The 7,372-nt window shown below is 47.0% G+C and overlaps 1 pseudogene; it reads left to right on the top strand.

Moving 5' to 3' along the window:
- Positions 1 to 418: 418 nt before the first annotated feature.
- On the top strand, positions 419 to 6,242 carry LOC126006970 (developmental pluripotency-associated protein 3-like; annotated as a pseudogene).
- Positions 6,243 to 7,372: the final 1,130 nt, after the last annotated feature.

Raw genomic sequence — 7,372 nt, 5'->3', positions numbered from 1 at the left:
GATCCTGATGAACTTGAAAGCAGCAAACAAACAAACAAAAAACCCAGATCGCTGATTAGTATGGGAGCCTTGGGGGGAAAAATAAGCCTTGGGGGGAAAAACCAGACCCGGGACTTGAGATTTGAATGCAGAACAGGTGAGGTGGATCCAAATAGCCTAAGGACAGGCTCTTTCAGGTGGGCCTTTAATCATTGCCTATTTACATTCAAATAAGCCACCCCATAGGTGGGTCTGGACTCAAAGAGGGTGCACCTAGCTACACCTTATTTCCGGTGCTTTCCTTAACTACCTTTGCTGCTGCCTGGATTTTTTCACTCAGTCTTCCTTCGTTCTCGTCCTGGTTACTTCGGTAGTTATTGGCTTGCAGCCCAGAGTTCCAGGCCAGGTTTCCTCCAAGCTGTGACTCTGGAAATCTGCCATGGATTCAACTGCCTACTCCACTCGTGGGCCCTCTTCGGGATCTTCTCAGGATGCTGGTAAGTCCTCACCCCTACTTGACTACAGGGGGGCTCAGGGAGTGCTGAGGGAACCCTTATATTGCCTTCACTCTTTGCTTTTTATTGTTTAGTTGTTTGGGTTTTTTTAGGGGGGTACACTGGTAATGCTCAGGGGTTACTCAAGAATCACTCCTGATGGCGCTGGGGGGGACAGACTGTGTGAGATGCAGGGGATCAAACCCTGGTCTACTGAAGCCCCAAGTCTTTTTTTGGGGGGGGGTTGTCACACCCAGCGGTGCTCAGGTGTTACTTCTGGCTCTGTTCTCAGACGCCGCTCCTGGCAGGCTCTGGGGACCATAGGGGATGGCTGGTTTTGAACCGGGGGTCTGTCCTGTGTTGGCCACGTGCAAGGTAAACACCCTACCTGTGCAATCCCTTCGGCCCCAGCCCCAAGTCTTTCTCGCTTGTTTCTGTTTTGAAATTGCTATCCAGCTGTGCTCTGGGGTTACTCCTGGCTCTGCTCAGGAATCACTCCTGGCAGATTTTTGGGGTCCATATGAGATGCTGGGATTGAACCCTGGTGGGTTGCTGTGCAAGGGTAATAACTCTTTCACTTGTTTTAGTCCCACCTTAGATCTTTTTGCTTTTGGTGTTACACCCATATTTCAGGGGATCTCTAGGAACCCACGCTTAGCCAATTGAGGTTTAACCCTCAATTATATTTATAATATTTATTTTATTTTATTATAATTCAGGTAACTTGGTCTTAGTTCTGAGTACATGTATTTCTACCGTGTTGAGGTTTTGGGGGGTAACACAGTCAGCATAGCTCTAGAATTGTCTCCCAACATCCCTCATCAAAAAGTCCCCTACCCCCCCAAAAAAGGTCCATACTCAGATGCTTAACCTTCACTTTTTTGGTTTGCTTTTGGGCCACACCTGGCGGCGCTCAGGGGTTACTCCTGGCAAACTCACAAATGGGATGTTGGAGATTGAACCCGGGTCAGCTGCGTGCAAGTCAAATGCTCTACCCTGCTGTGCTATGTCAGATGAGTTTTTTAAGTCTAGTGAATTTGCTCTATAATATAAATTTCTGGTTTCTTAAATTTGGCTCGTGGGGGCTGGAGAGATAGCATGAATGTAAGGCGTCTGCCTTTCATGCAGAAGGATGGTGGTTCAAATTCCGGCATCCCATATGGTCCCCTGTGCCTGCCAGAGGTGATTTCTGAGCATAGAGCTAGGACTAACCCATGAGCACTGCCGGGTGTGACCCAAAAAACAAAACAAAACAAATTTGGCTCCTGGAAAATTGCTCATTTAGTCCTTACCATCTCCCTTGCTTCTATCCTGTCAGGTCCCAGAACCTGGCCTAGATCCACCTCGTTGCTTATAATTTAAAACCTTCTTGACCTGAAAGAAAAAACAAGCCTACCTAGAAGTTTTTTTTTCCACACCCAGCAGCCTCAGGGACTACTCCTGGCTTTGCACTCAGAAATTACTCCTGGCAGGTTCAAGTCCATATGGGATGCTGGTAATCAAATTGGGCTCTGTCCTGGGTTGGCTGCATGCGAGGCAAACACCCTGCTGTGTTATCTCTCCGACCCCTACCTAGAAAATCTTTTTTTGTTGTTGTTGTTTTTTGTTTTTTGGGGGGGCCACACCTGGCGGTGCTCAGGGGTTACTCCTGGCAGGCATGGGGGACCATATGGGACACCGGGATTCGAACCAACCACCTTTGGTCCAGGATCGGCTGCTTGCAAGGCAAACACCGCAGTGCTATCTCTCCGGGCCCTACCTAGAAAATCTTAAAGGTCCACCATGTAGGGTCGACTGGAGAAATAGCACAGAGGATGAGGCATTTACCTTGCATGCAACCAGGGTTCCATCCTTGGCATTCTGTTTGTTCCCAGAGCCCACCAGAAGTGATTTCTTGTTTTGTTTGGGTCACACCCAGTGACCACTCAGGGGTTACTCCTGGCTAAGCGCTCACAAATAGCTCCTGGTGTTGGGGACCATATGGGACACCAGGGATTAAATTCAGTTCCGTCCTGGGTCAGCCATTTGCAAGGTAAATGCCCTACTGCTTTGCTATTGCTCCAGTCCCTGCTAAGAGTGATTTCTGAGCAAAGAGCCAGGAGTAATCTCCTCAGCATGACCAGGTGTAGCCCAAAAACTGGGGGGAAAAAATCCTAGGGTGGGGCTTGAAAGATAGTATTGGGAAGGGCCTCTTAGTTTATGTGCTGTCCTGTGGAACCCTAATCCACTAGGAGTGATTTGGAGTACTATGGAGATAGCCCCCAAAATGGGTGGGACTGAGTGATAATCCTGTGGGTCGGCTCTTGCCTTGCACATGATCTATCAGGGTTTGATCCCTCACATCCTCTATGTCTCCTGAGCCACCAAGAATGATTGCTGAGAGCAGAGCAGATATGACCTCTGAGCATTGCCCATATAGCCCCAAAACATATCAACAAAAATAACTACCGGGAGGGCCAGAGAGATATAGCACAGCATCAGTGCGTTTGCTTGCAAACAGCCAACCAAAACAGACAGTGATTCAAATCCAGCATCCCATATGGTCCATCTGCTGCCAGGAGCAATTTCTGAGTTTAGGAGCCAGGAAGTAAGTCCTGAGCACAGCTGGTGTGACCCAAAAATCAAACCAAACCAAACCAAACAAACAAAAAACTACAGGAGCTAGAGTGAAAGTACAGGATAAAGTTTTTGCCTTGCATATAGTTTACCTGGGTTTGATCCCCAGCAGCCTACATAGTCCCCAAGCCTGACAAAGAGTGATTCCTGAGCATAGCTGGTTGTGGTCCAAAATCAAACAAGCAAACAAGAACTACAGGCCAGAGCAATAATAAGCAGAACACTTGGCTTGCAGGAAGATGGGTTCAATCCCTGGCACCGCATAGTTTTCCTTGAGTTTTCACCAGGGATCAGCCCTGAGCATAGCCAGGTATAGTTTTCTTCCACACTCCCAAAACTCAAGAAAGTTGAAATCAGGTACACACTGACTTCCATAATACTGACTTAAATGCCCAAATTGCCCTAGCATACCTTTCCTCTTAGAATCCTAAAATCCAGCCAAGGAGCACAGCTGAGGCCCTCAGTTTTCTACCTGGTCTATGCTCAAGTGACCGTTGTGTTGATTGACAAATAGTAACGAGGGATAGAATGAAGGTCAAATTTCACAAACAAGGGGCCAGAGAGATAGCATGGAGGTAAGGGCGTTTGCCTTTCATGCAGAAGGTCATTGGTTCAAAACCTGGCGTCCCCATATGGTCCCCCGTGCCTACCAGAGCAATTTCTGAGCATGAAGCCAGGAGTAACCCTGAGCACTGCCGGGTGTGACCCAAAAAACAAACAAAAGACTTGCCACACTCAGCCATATCTCTTGAGTGGGTTCTTTAGGGAGTTTGTTTGTTTTGTTTTTTTGAATGCAAGGGCTGGGAGAGAGAGCATGGAGGTAGGGTGTTTCCTTGCATGCAGAAGATGGTGGTTCGAATCCCACATCCCATCCATGACCTTCTGCATCAAGGCAAATGCCTTACCTCCATGCTACTCCCCGCCCTGACTTTTTATTTCTTTCAGATGCTTCTGCAGTTTTTGCAGATGGTTTGATCAAGAACCTTAGAACTTTGACTCTGGACCCTAATACCAAGCCCGCTTCGCTTCCGTTGGATTATTCATCTCACGGCAGGAACCAGACTGTGAAACATGAGGAGTCCTGGGTTCGGTGCGGTCCGGAGGCGGAGGGGTGTGCGAACCCTGCTGACTGTGCACAAAACCTCAAGGAGCGGATGTTGTGGATCCGAAGAAGATATCTGCGCCAGTTGTACTTGGTAGGTGCATGCCAGGGGCAGGTCTGGGTCTGTCCTGATGCCCAGATCTTCGATACTTTCAAGAATGAAAATATTGTGGGAAGGGGGTCGGAGCGCAAGCGGTAAGGCATCTGCCTTGCCTGCTCTAGCTTAGGACTAACCGTGGTTCAATCCCCCCAGCTTCCACATATGGGTCCCCCCAAGCCAGGAGTAACCCCTGAGAAAGGGAGGGGGAGGGAGAGAGAGAGAGAGACTCTGACTTCTTCACATCCCACCCCCATGGGAATAGGTGTGAATAGTTGCCCAATTTTTGTCTTAGGGGGGAAATATGTGGCATTAATCATCTAGCTTTGCTTTCAATAAATCTTTTTTTTCTTTTCCATGAAGGGAGAAACACAGCAGAAGGAAACAGAGGTAAAATGATTTTTATTTTACAGTGTGTGTGTGTGTGTGTGTGTGTGGTGTGTGTTGGTGGTTGAGGGAAGTTAGTACTTGGCTTGGATTGCTATATCCAGCTGTGTTTAGGGTTTACTTCTGGTTTCTTTTCTTTTTTTGGGGGGGGGGGGGGTTTGGCCACAAACCCGGCGTTGCTCAGGGTTTACTCCTGGCTGTCTGCTCAGAAATAGCTTCCTGGCAGGCACCGGGGGACCATATGGGACACCGGGATTTGAACCAACCACCTTTGGTCCTGGATCGGCTGTTTGTGCTATCTCTCCGTCCCAGGTTCTTTTCTAAGGTCTTGGCAGTCCTCGGGGGACTAAATGGGGTGCCAGGCAATGTTTCTGCTTCATGCAAGGCAAGCACCAGCATTTTACCCCCTTCAGCCCTAATTTTTTTGGTCCTTCTTTCTGTTTTTTGTTTTGGAGGGGAGAAATGAAATTGACTTGGTTATTTTTTTTGTTTTGTTTTGTTTTTTTGGGCCACATCCGGCCCAGGGATTACTCCCTGGCTGTCTGCTCAGAAATAGCTCCTGGCAGGCACGGGGGGATCATATGGGACACCAGGATTCGAATCAACCACCTTTGGTCCTGGATCTGCTGCTTGCAAGGCAAACACCGCTGTGCTATCTCTCCGGGCCCAACAAACCGAGTTTGATTCCCTACATTTTGTGCTATTTCTCTGGGCCCAACTTGGTTATTCTGAATCTAAAGAAGCCTGAAAAAATCTTAGATTTTAAATTATATGGATTATGCCCGTGGTTTAAGGATATCCTGAGTTGGTTTGTGAGTTTATTTGTGCCCCTTTTATCCTTGAGTATAAGAATGGGCATATATTAAGGGATTGTTTTCACCTGCTTAGGGGTTTGAACCTGGGGCTCCCACATGAAAAGTATGATGCCCTTGAGTGAGCCATCTCCCCAAACCAATTTTAGGATTGGAGAGATGTTCTGAACCAAGGCTTTTGCACGAAGAAAGCCCAAGTTGTGTCCCAGGGCACTGTTGTTGAGAGCTCAAAGACTTTAAATTCTACCTCCCTTATTTTTTTTTTTATTTGTGGAGTCACACCTGGTGGGGTGTTGGGGGCTTTAGTCCGGGCATTCCACCCAGCAGGGCTCAAGAAACCTGTGTAGAACCAGGGATAAAACCTGGATTGATTGTAAGCAAGGCAAGCTATCTTTGGGTGGGGGCCTTTTTTATACTTCCTAAAATGTGGGGGTTGTGACCATTACGGAAGTTTTCAACAAATTGTCCTGGTATGGGACCAGGGAAGTAATAATACATGGTGTTAAGGGGGATTTACTTTGCATAGGGACAGGATCTGGTTTGATCCTGTCATTTCATACAGACCCACAACCAAGCACCCCAAAAGAAAATTACCCACAACCCAATTAATAAATAACCCTGTTAACTCTTTTTTTTCTGCCCCCAGACTAAAAGAAGAACTAAAGCCTTTCAATGTACCTGTAGTTACTGGCAAGTACAATCGACAGCTTCCTGAGGAGTCCAACATGGAAAATAATGATGCAGAATCTAATTAGTCATAATCCTTATTCCTGTGCTGTTTCTGTCTTAATAGTCATTTTAGGATCATTGAACAGGAGCTTGGGAGAGCTCTACTCCAAGAGACAGACAGCTGATTATATTTTGGTTACCTTATAGAATCTATGAGTCTTTGACTTTTCTTTTGGGGGTATCTTCTGGGAAAATGTGACTGGTGGTTCAGAGAACCATGAGCTATTGTCTCTGCCATGGCACTGTCTTGGGCTCTGCATTTTTCCCTTCTATCTTTTTTTGGGGGACAACACCCTAGCTAGAGGTGAGAGGTCAGGGACCATAGAGGGGACCAGGGTTCCACCTGGATTGGTCATGCCGAACAGGCACCTCTTTCCTAATAGAATTCTCATAACTTAGAAGAAAATCTCTATAACACACTTGAATGATCTTCAATATACTTTTTTAGGGTTTTTTTTTTTCATGTTTTGTGGGGTACTGATTTAGAACCAATTCCCAGATTGGTATTTTGGGGTCACTCCTTCAGTACGCAGGGGACTTTTTATGGTGCTGGTGATCAGACATGCATCTCCATGTACCTCAACCCTTTGAGTGCTCTTCAGCCCTGATATACTTAAGTTCCAATTGAAAAAAAAAAATTGGAGGGGGCGCATGCACAGCTGTGCTCAGGCTCATACCTGGCTCTGCTCAGAAATCACTCCTAGCATGCTCAGGGACCATATGGGATGCCAAGGATCTTTTTCTTTTTTTTTTTCTCCTTGGTTTTTTTTTGTGGTTGTTGTTTTTGTTTGTTTGTTTTTGTTCCCTGGGGCAACACCCAGCTCTGCAAGTCAAGCAGTTCTCAGGGGAACTATAAGGGATGCCAGAGATTGAGTCCAAGTCAGCTTGTGTATAAGGCAGGTGCTATACTATCTCTGGCCTACCCTGTGTACTTTAGTTTGCTTTGCTTTGTTTTGTTTTGAGTGACCCGTGGTGCTCAGGGGTTACTCCTGGCTCTACACTCAAAAATCACTCCTGGCAGGCTTGGGGTGACCATGGGGTTGGCCGGGTGCAAGGCAAATGCCCTATCTCTCTTCTGGCCCTGACCATGGGCACTTTGAAAAGCTTCACCCAGTAGATGAAGTGAGTGTAGATAGAACATTGGATGCTTTGGTGA

This window comes from Suncus etruscus, chromosome 4 (assembly GCF_024139225.1).
Source record: "Suncus etruscus isolate mSunEtr1 chromosome 4, mSunEtr1.pri.cur, whole genome shotgun sequence".
Taxonomy (NCBI): Eukaryota; Metazoa; Chordata; class Mammalia; order Eulipotyphla; family Soricidae; genus Suncus; species Suncus etruscus.
This window is presented reverse-complemented; position numbering and strand designations above follow the sequence as displayed.